The sequence below is a fragment of the Oreochromis aureus genome, linkage group 3 (assembly GCF_013358895.1).
Source record: "Oreochromis aureus strain Israel breed Guangdong linkage group 3, ZZ_aureus, whole genome shotgun sequence".
In the NCBI taxonomy this organism is placed as follows: Eukaryota; Metazoa; Chordata; class Actinopteri; order Cichliformes; family Cichlidae; genus Oreochromis; species Oreochromis aureus.
The window spans coordinates 59,052,795-59,064,386 of NC_052944.1; positions in this window are offsets into that span (position 1 = coordinate 59,052,795).

An 11,592-nucleotide genomic window follows, 5' to 3' on the forward strand; every position below is an offset into this window, starting at 1 on the left:
AAAACATTCTGGTCCTGCTTCCTCATTGGCTGCAGTAGTAATACTAATGGCTTTAACGACTGTAGCTTGTGACATGATAAACTCACTGACCTTGGTTTGTGATGCAGCTCAGCAGTGAGATCAGAACTAAAGAGAAATTAAACTTAAGGCAGTTAAACTCAGAATTTTTACATTGAACAAGACAGCAGAGGCATGAAAAACACAGAGTGAACTTACAGAGCAGACACAGCAGAGACGTTTCCTCCATCCTGCTGCTCAGTGATATCAGACCAACACTGATATCAGCTCACGTCAAGTAAAACCCTCCTCTTCCTCTTTCTGTTCTTCCCTTTTCTCTGACTCTGGGTTTCAGAGTTGCGGTTAGAAAAAAAACGTGTGTGAAAAAACTTTGTGTTTATTTGTCTGCTACTCTGAAACTATAGTTTTAAAACATGAAGTAAAGATCAAAAGCTACAAAATCTACAACTGACAATAGACCATGAATGCAACATCAGTACCTGTATGATGCGTTCACTGACCTCCTTTGAGGGAAAGAGCTCTTTCTTCACAACAAAATTTTATCTAAATGTATTTAGTATGATAATGTAATTATTGATTATATTAATAAAATCACAGGTTAAGGCAAACAACGTGTGTCTTCCTGTAACTGTCTGCAAATTAACATTAATGTAGAAATCTTTAGTTGCTTTTGTGCTCCTCTGTCAGAACGAGTAAATAACCTGAGTGGCTGCACAACTTCAGACTACACGTCACACTCTGGTTAATGTTTGTGAAGGTGTGAAGCAGACGTGCTGCATACGGGCGAGTTGTGTTCATGCAACTGCAGTGAAAACAGAAACAGCCATTATCTTCATAATGTTTGTAGGAGACAGTGTTACATGTGTCTCTTTATATCTGAAATAAAATCTGCCTAAAAAAGAAACACAGAGGTAATACAAAACACTTACTTTAACTTACGCATTTGCAGATTCCTACACACATTTACAATTCTCATTACACACACAGATCAGTATACACACACATGCTTTTACTACAATAATTTCACATAGAATCCTCTATCATATGAATTGGACGATAATAGGAACGTCCCATGTGACAGACTAAGGGGAAAGCTGTAAAATATCAGCATTACCAATCAATGGCAGCAGATCTTAAGTTTTTACATTTTATTTTTAGCTTCAAGGCTCTCAGGGGTTTGTGCTCAGCCAGGAACAGATGAGAAGATGTGAAGTTATCCATGAATCAACTGTCAGTCACATGATCCTTTTTTACCATCTATTGGACACCAATTTAAGTACCATGTCAGTATCTGTGAGTGAAAGTACATAATGAGAGAGGAGAAAAAATGATGGAGAGGACAAAGTTAGTGAGACACGGCAGAGACACAATAGAGCTGTGTTTCAGAAATTATACTCTGTGGTGACATCACTGATGACATCATCATGTTTATCATTCAATCCGTGCTCAGGGTGGGCGGGATCGAGACACAAAGGGAATTTCTTGTAAAAAAACCAAAAGTATTAAAAATGTATCAGATGTGAAAAACTGAAGAGTTTACACAGACAGAGGTGTTAATCCTCAGCATACTGACTGATCAGTGAATGAGTCCAAGTGTTACCTGTGGCCCTGTGTCAACATAAAAACAGAATGAATGAAAGATGAGAAGGGGATTTGGTTGGAAGTTTTCCTGCAAACAACAAACTTCAGGCCTCTGCTGGTTAAAGAGGGTACAGCCCCCTCTGAGGTCATTTCTGTAGATGACCCGGCCCCTTTAACACCTGGTTTTGTTTTAAGACGACCAAGCAGTGAAATTATTCTACCCACTTCAACCTCTAATAACATCAGTCCTCCCATTACTGACAGACCAGTTCCAGTTTTGTACCCTGAACACACTGAAGTCCAGAGGATCACTGTGGAGCACATTGTCAAAAGTACTGACATGTTCCAAACTTATCCAAGCTCTGCAAAGTTCAGCTCCTTTTCTGGAAAAACTCCATGTCCTAATATGGAAGCTGACTATGACATTTGGCAAAGTCATGTTGAGTTTTATCTTGCAGATCTGTTCCTGGAAGACAACTAGTACGGAAGTTCATTGAAAGCCTCTCACCCACACTTGACAACCTTGAGACCTCAGAATTAGGGAGACATTCAAAAGGGCTGTTGGGGGGGGAGTAGTATATATATACATATATATGTACAAAAAACATGAATTTTACAGTGTTTATTTATCGGATAAAATAAGTTAAATGTCACCGTTATTATTGTCCGCCCGGACACAGCGGAGGTGTCCAAATTCAGAGACTGTGTCCACCTGAGGATCCGGCCTTCGCGATCTAAGTGGTCCGGGTCCTCTGAAAACCGAGTAGGCCGGAGGTGAGTGAGTGTGAAAATGGACAGTCTAGCGTTCAGAATTACGTCACGAGCTCTCTCGGTGGAGTGAAACTCTGACGTCTGCTTCTTGCTATCTAAATAGCAAGAAGCAGCATAAATTTTCGACCATCTCACACTTCTGTTTAATCAGTTTTCTGTTTGACGTTTATTCAGCTGCGTGAAAACCCCGGAAGAATCCTCCCGAGGGATAAATAAAGTTTTATTTAATCTAATCTAATCTAATCTAATAACTTTAATCTCAGCCAAACCGATTTACTCACGAACGAATAAAACACTGAAAAAGGCCAAACAATAACATGTTTAAGTTATGTAAGTGACTTATATATCATGTTTAACCTGAGTAGCGAAAGACCGCAGCGGTTTGAAAACGATGTGCGGGGAGTTTGCTGTTCTCGCTGGCTCAGACATTTGAAGTTTACACAGAAAATATGTTAAAAGTTTATTTTGCGACCCACAAAGAGTAATATTAAAACTAAGTAGCTGCAGTAGTAGTAGCCATTGTTGGAAACTGGAATTGGCTGGGCCAATCTGGGATATGGTTTTTCAATTTTTTTGTCCGGGTGGAAAATCGGGAGAAAATTGGGAGAATGGTGGCTCCGGGAGATTTTCGGGTGGGGCACTGAAATTCGGGATTCTCCCGGAAAAATTGGGAGGGTTGGCATGGATGCTCTCACCACCAGCTGCCAACATTGTTAAACAACTGGGTCCTTTGTCCAGCAGCAAAGACTTTTTTAGCTTGCTTGATTCTGTATGTGGAACTGTAGATGTCGTTGATGAACTGTTCACAAAATTCTTGCGTACAAACCAAAATGCCAGAGAAAAACCTTCAGCCTATGTGCACAGGCTCCAGACTGCCCCTGACAAAGATGTAAAAGGGGGAGGAGTCCCAGTCAGTGATTTCTATTGGCAGCTTTTGAAACAGTTGTGTACGGGGGGCTGGGATGATAACCTAATCGCCTAAACCTGCTACATGTTCAAAGTTCAATTCTCTCACATTCCTTTTACTCCTCTTGAATCTAGTCTATAAACCTAGCCTAACTGTACTAAGCAGGTGTTACAAAGTGATAAAAAAAATCTTTCTTCATCTTTCTGCACTGTTACATGTCAGAGCATCAATGTGCTTTTCTCTGAGAATACAAGTGTTAAACCCACAAACAACTAAACACCGGCAAGCTGACACAAACACTGAAAAAATGAACACTGGAATGTATGTTGACCTTCACCTGAATCTCAAAAGATAAAACAAATGTGTCCCACAGTCTCCTAGAACTAAAGACCATGTTTACTCCTACCTGCTGCTTCCTGATAATCAGATCATGATCAGTTCACGGTCACAACAAATAAAACCCTCCTCTTCCTCCCTTGTGACTGGCTGTGAGTGTTGTGGTTCATGCATCATTTAGTATCAGGAGAAACTTTAATTATTTGACTGAAAAAAGTGAAAAATAAAGTTTTAAGGTTCAAACTGGAACAGTAACGATTAGCAACAACTGACATCAGGACCTGAAGGCAACATAAGGCAACATAAGGACATGTGTGATGATCTCATTGACCCTCTGATGCTGTTTTTTTAAACAAATAAAATAAAATTCACTAAAATTGTTTAATCCATTATTGACAATACATTCAATGATTTTATCAATCCTCTTGCAGATTGTTAGAAACCAGCTGAAAACACACAAAGGTTTCTAGGTCTGATCAACTGTCTCAGCCGTGGGCAAAAAGATGACAGGCAATATAATTCTAAACGGTAATTTATTAATGCAATCATCCAAAAATAAGATAAAACAGTCCAGTTTCCCACTTGGGTATAGAATAAAAAACAATCCAAGGCCAGAGCCAGCTATGCCACAAAGCCAGTTGCAATCCACACGTCGAACACAGCAGAGATAGCAGTTGTCCTCTCAGACCCCCCACACTGTAAGTAGACGGCCAGTAATCACCCTGGCCTCTGAAACTCAACTGCCTTCAGGCTGCATCATATAGTATGCCCTGACATGCGGAGAGAGACGAAGTAACACCATTTCATTATACAACATGCAGAGCAACAAACCATCCGTCCCAAACACATCAGGTCATCCTAGGTTTCATCACATTACATACTTGCACAGAGAGACAAAGTAATACAGCAGTGTTTGTAGTGTGGGCTCTAAGTAGACTAGTGTATCAGTGCAGTCAATTACACCTGCCTCCAATTAGTCCAACCCCATTACAGCCATTGGCTCACTGTGAATGTTACACACACACAACCACTCCCAAACCAGTGCAACTTCACACAATAATATGGACATGAATTAATACAGGCACATTAGTCTACCATGTTACATCTTCCTGTAGCTGAATGTAGGCCAACTGTGAGGTCTGAGTTTACTCTGCATGTTGTCTGAACTCTGATCTCACTGAAATCCAACTGAATGTGTTGCACAGAAACCACATCACACAAACTGAGCTGTGTTAATATAACTGCAGTGAAAACACAGACAGAGTCAGTGTTTATCTCCACATAATGTTTAAAAGAAACAGTGTGATATGGGTCTCTTTATATCTGAAGTAGAAATGTTCATTAATTAGTGATTTGATAATAAAAACATTGTTATCAAATAAATGTGATGTACATGAGGACATCCTGCTTGAAGAACATACAGCAGATGGAAACATTTATCCTGACCTACTTAGAAATGTCTGACAGTCATGAACAGTAAAAATCAGAATTTCAGTCCTGCTGCAATCAGATTTTTATTGATGTAATTTTAGTTTGATTCATACATTATTTTTGTTTATATTATGATGCTAACATTATACTATTTTGCAGGTGTCTGCATTTTTTACTCATACTTTCTATGGATGTAGCATAAGATACGATAAGACAAACCTTTATGGGTCCCACACGTGGGAAAGTTGTTGTGTAGGGGGACCATATTTTGATTTCCAAAAAAGAGAACACTTGTCCCAGTCATGAAGAACTTTAATAATACTGTTTGTTTAAAGTAAACTTTAACATATTTAATCGATGCTTTGTCTGTGTGGTTAATGAATGGTGAAAATAAAAAAGGTCATATCGGCTTTTACAAGCCAACAAGTGCAACAAAAGAGGACGGTTGGTCACCCTATTGTTGTGTCACAGCAGAAGGTGGACAGTGCAAAGTTACAGGAGCAAAAATTAAGAAAAACAATGGAATAGGATAAGATAAAAAGAATAAAAAACTACATTGTCAGAAAAAAATTACAATTAGTATAGCATGTTCCAGCTAATTCCAGTTTTCATTAATTCATAACTCAGTGATCGCTTCTGGCAACAAAAAACAACAGTTGTAAAAAAAAATTGAAGCTACAAATTAAGTCATCCAAAATCAATCGATCTTTCATAATGTCTGTGACAGTATGAAAGATGAGGCAGGCTGTGACAATGTGGGGGCTCACCTGGGATTCGGACCTGGGGCCTTTCACCCACAACCCGGTGTTTAAAGCTATGATAAAAAGAGGGCAGGGGGCCATCACAGCTAAAACCACATGAGCTGTAGGTACAGATACTAAAGAGCAACACGAACAACTGGAGCAGTTTAAGATGTTTCACTGGATGTGACTTTAATATCAAAAAAGCACCAATAAGAACAATTTCAAGGCTCACTGAAAATTTTCAGCTTGTGTTGATTCAGGAAGAGGTGAAAAGACAAAAACTCCTCTGAGCAGGAATATTTACTGTATATCTACATAAAACATCGAGAGATGAACATCAGAGTCCATTTATTCAAATAATCTCCACATCAGCGATGGAGAGGACGAAGATGGTGAGACTTGCAACAGACACAACAGAGCTCTGATTTAGAAGTGATACTCTGTGGTGACATCATCATGCTCATTTAATCCCTGATCAGACCAAGTGGGTTTGGTTGAATCACTGATTTCATTTCCTGTAAAAAGAACAAATAAAAATGTAGAACGTCTATCCACTGTTAATTCTAGAAGACTTCAGACAGAGACAGGATTTAATCATCAGCATTTTAATTTATCAGTGAATGATTCAGAGTGTTACCTTTGGCTCTGCATCGATATAAAGACACCATGAGGAGAGTGGAGATGAAGTATGGGCAGAACACCACCAGGTGGAGGACCACTCTGAATGCAAGCTGGAAGGAGCCGTAGTCAGGGGGTAGTGCAGATGAAGACGTGGGCACAGCAGTGCTGGGTTTCACTGTAGGTGTGGGTGGTGGTGTGGTTGTAGGTTTTTCTGCAGAGAGAATCCCACCTGTTCTGGTGAATATGTGGATGAAATAAGAGGTGAAATCAGAATGAAGCTCCTCACCTGTGACAGTGATCCAGCTGGATGGAGACTCTCCATGACCGCTGATGTCACACTTGTAGAGGCCTTCATCAGACCTGGAAACATGCTGGATGGTCATGCGACCTGTAGGCTGCTTCCTGATGAGGGAGCCATCTTTATAGAAAGCAGCTGGGAGGTTGGAGGGAGTGGTCTTTGTTTTACAGAGCAGAGTGACGTCATCTCCCTCCATCACAGGGAGGACAGGACTCTGCAGGATCACTGATCCACCTCAACACAGAGACAAACTACAGCATTTCATCCATTTACACACAGCTTCATCAACACTAACTCCACACACTCAGCTTACCAGTGACTGTCAGGTTAACCATGTTACTGATGGGACCCTCTCTGGACTCACACCAGTAAACTCCAGCGTCCAATAGGAAAACATTGTTGTTACAGGAAGAACCAGCACCTTCTCCCCACCCATCTCCACACTGAGTCCTCTGTTGTTTGCTTGTGTTTCTCCTCAGAGTCCATCCAGCAGAGCTGTCGTCCTCCTCACAGCTCAGAGACACAAAGTCTCCTTCAAAGAACTGAGAGCTGCTGGGACTCACAGTCAGATGAGCTGTGAGGAAGAAGAGGGGACACATACATTGCATTGTTGTTAGACTCATTTAACACTGGCTGAAGTCACATTGTGAGCTGTTTTATGCTGACATTAAGTGTTTGGAAATCATCATTTTCATTCTTTCATCCCACATTTATATGACATCTAATCATTTAAACTGATATAATAACAAGATTAGATAAAACTGACAATGACTGAGGATGAGTCTGTCTGCAGTTAGCTGCACCATGTCCTTAAAAAATGTCTCCTGAGAGAGTGAGTCAGGTTTACAGTGTGACAGAAGAAGGTTACTGACCTTGGTTTGTGGTGCAGCTCAGCAGTGAGATCAGAACTAAAGAGAAATTAAACTCAGGTCAGTTCAGAGTTTAACATAATAATAATAAATTAAAGCTGCAAGCAGCGATATGAGGGCCCTCGCACCCCCGGCGCGTCGAGCCAAGCCCAACACCTAAAACCAGCGCTTCCGATCTGATGTCACATTGATGGAATTCATGCATTTAACCACCAGCTAAAATTTCATCTCATTCAACCATTATTATAGTCGTCCCACTAGGTGGCGCTCTAACCATTACTGACAAATGGCATAACAAACATTTCCGAGCTCGAGTCTCATCACGCCTGCGACCTTTGGGAGAGATTGGACATTGTGTTTTTGAGCGACAGCAGGTTACTGCTTTTTGGCGGTGATTGAAACTCCACGTGCCGCCATGACCACCCGTTTCCCTGAGCGTAAAAAGCTTCGCAATTTAACATCACAAAGGTCTTTAGATTCCACACACAGGAGATCGCGTAAATCTAATGAAATCCCTTGGAGGAGTTCGTCAAAGTATGAGGCCTGAAAAGAGGGAAAATGTCGCCAAATTTACACATTAATTTTAAAATGGCTGACTTCCTGTTGGATTTGGGATATTGCTCCAAGAGACTTTTTGTACATCTTGATATCTCCAATAAGCTTGCCAGGTTTCAAACTCATACATAAAACACAGAGCAGGGGCTGTTGTTTTGAAATTTTGTAGGGGCGCTGTGGAGCCATTTTGCGCTGTTCAAGGAAAATGAACATATAAAAGAAATCCCTCATCACATTAGAGGTGTGCGCCAAATTTCAAGACTTTTAAACTTTTCAAGCCCCTCAAAAGCCACTTCATCTTTCATGGTGAACTGCGTTGCCACCAGGGTGCGCCGTTCAGTTTATAGTCACAATTTTCTCACTGAAGCATCAAGAGGGACTGATGGTGATATTCACCGCTTTTGAGGTGGCCACGATGAACCTGTGAAAATCAGTACAACAAAATGAAAGACATGACATTTCCTGGTGCCACTAGGTGGCGCTCTACGTATTCCTGACAATGGGCATATCAATCTGTTCAGGGCGGGTCTGACATCATCCCTGTAAAATCTGGTACTGATCAGATTGGATTTCATTGAGTTACACTAATTTGTTTCTTCATGGCGAGACCTCAATGTTCGCCATGCTGCTGAGGTCACACCCTTCAGCGAAAACTCACAGTTTTCTCTGTAACCCAAGACCAACTCCTTAAGGCTTTCCTGGAGAAATTTGAGGCTGCAGATGTCACCCATTACAATACTGTACCCCAAAGTGTAAAACATGACATTTCCTGTTCCCACTAGGTGGCGCTGTCCTTGATGTCAAATATGGCAGTTGAAATATGTTCAGGGTGGAGCCTTATCATATGTGTCCACTTTGGTCAAGGTCGGACAATGTATGACAGAACGAGAGGCAATAAGATTTTCATGGCGAGTCATCGAAATTCGCCGTGGCGCCACGGCCTCACCGTATCCCGAAAACTCAAAAGCTCCGCAATTTAACATGGCCCAGGTGTGTAGTTGACACTGACCAAATATGAAGCTTGTACAATGAAATTCCAATGAGGAGTTCGCAAAAGTTCGAGGCATGGAAATGGCAAAATTAGAGCCAAAATGTCACCTTCACTTCCAAATGGCGGACTTCCTGTTGGGTTTAGGACATGGCCATAATAGACTTTTTTGTGCGTCTCCGAAGGTTAGGTATGTGTTCCGAGTTTTATACATGTAGGTCATACCCATCTCGGGGGCTCGCGTTTCTCATTTTTCTAGGTGGCGCTACTGAGCCAATTTTCCCTGGACATGTCTACGGACATTAAAATACGTAAATTTTCACCAGACCTGACGCGTGTGCAAAATTTCATGAGTTTTCGAGCATGTTTAGGCCCTCAAAAGGCCGATTCATTTGCCGAAATAATAATAATAATTAAAGCTGCAAGCAGCGTTATGAGGGCCCTCGCACCCCCGGCACGTCGAGCCACGCCCAACTCCTACAACCAGCATGTCCGATATGTTGTCACATTGATGGAATTCATGCATTTGACCACCAGCTAACATTTCATCTCATTCAATCATGATTATAGTCGTCCCACTAGGTGGCGCTCTAACCATTACTGACAAATGGCATAACAAACATTTCCGAGCTCAATTCTCATCATGCCTGCGACTTTCGGGAGAGATTGGACATTTATTTTTAGTGACAGCAGATTACTGCTTTTGGCGAGTGATTGAAACTCCACGTGCCAGCATTACCACCCGTTTCCCTGAGCGTAAAAGCTTCGCAATTTAACATCACAAAGGTCTTTAGATTACACGCGCTTGAGATCAGGTCAATCTGATGAAATTCCTTAGAGGAGTTCGTCAAAGTATGAGGCATGAAAGGAGGGGAAAATGTTGCCAAAATTACACATTAATTTTAAAATGGCTGACTTCCTGTTGGATTTGGGATATTGCTCCAAGAGACTTTTTTGTACATCTTGAAATCTCCTATAAGCTTACCAGGTTTCAGACTTATAGATAAAACACAGAGCAGGGGCTGTTATTTTGAAATTTTGTAGGGGGCGCTGTGGAGCCATTTTGCGCTATTCAATGAAAATGATCACATAAACGGATAGCGCTAGTCACATTGGAGGGGTGTGCCAAAATTCAGGACTTTTTAAACTGTCCAAGCCCCTCAAAAGCCACTTCATTTTTCATGGTGAACTTCGTGGCCACCAGGGTGCGCCATTCAGTTTAAAGTCACAATTTTCTCACTGAAGCATCATGAGGGACTGATGGTGATATTCACTTCTTTTGATGTGGCCACGATGAACCTGTGAAAATCAGTACAACAAAGTGAAAGACATGACATTTCCTGTTGCCACTAGGTGGCGCTCTTCGTATTCCTGACAATTGGCACATCAATCTGTTCAGGGCGGGTCTGACATCATCCCTGTAAAGTCTGGTTCTGATCAGACTGGATTTCATTGAGTTATACTAATTTGTTTCTTCATGGCGAGACCTCAATGTTCGCCATACTGCTGGGGTCACACCCTTTTGCGAAAAGTCACAGTTTTCACTGTAACCCAAGACCAACTGCTTAAGGATTTCCTGGAGAAATTTGAGGCTGCAGATGTCACCCATTACAATACTGTACCCCAAAGTGTAAAACATGACATTTCCTGTTCCCACTAGGTGGCGCTGTCCCTGGTGTCAAATATGGCAGTTGAAATATGTTCAGGGGTGGAGCCTTATCATATGTGTGCTCTTTGGTCCAGGTCGGACCATGTATGACAGAATGAGAGGCAAGAAGAATTTCATGGCGAGTCATCGAAATTCGCCATGGCGCCACGGCCTCACCGTTTCACGAAAACTCAAAAGCTCCGCAATTTAACATGGCCCAGGTGTGTAGTTGACACTGACCAAATATGAAGCTTGTACGATGAAATTCCAATGAGGAGTTCGCAAAAGTTCGAGGCATGGGAATGGCAAAATTAGAGCCAAAATGTCACCTTCACTTCCAAATGGCGGACTTCCTGTTGGGTTTGCGTCAATGGCCCCATTGACTTTTTTGTTCGTCTTGGCATGATACATATGTGTGCCAAATTTCATACATGTAGCTAAAACGATGTGTTCGTAGGGCTGCATTTAACAAGGCATAGGTGGCGCTACAGAGCCATTTCCCAGTGCTCATATATAAAACCATTAAAATACAAAATTTTTCACCAGACCTGGCATGTGTGCAAAATTTCATGAGTTTTTGAGCATGTTAAAGCCCTCAAAAAGGCAATTCATTTCAATGAAAAATAATAATAATAATAATAATTAAAGCTGCAAGCAGCGATATGAGGGCCCTCGCACTTTTGGCGCTAGCGAGCCAAGCCCAACACCTAAAACCAGCGCTTCGATCTGATGTCACATTGATGGAATTCATGCATTTAACCACCAGCTAAAATTTCATCTCATTCAACCATTATTATAGTCGTCCCACTAGGTGGCGCTCTAACCA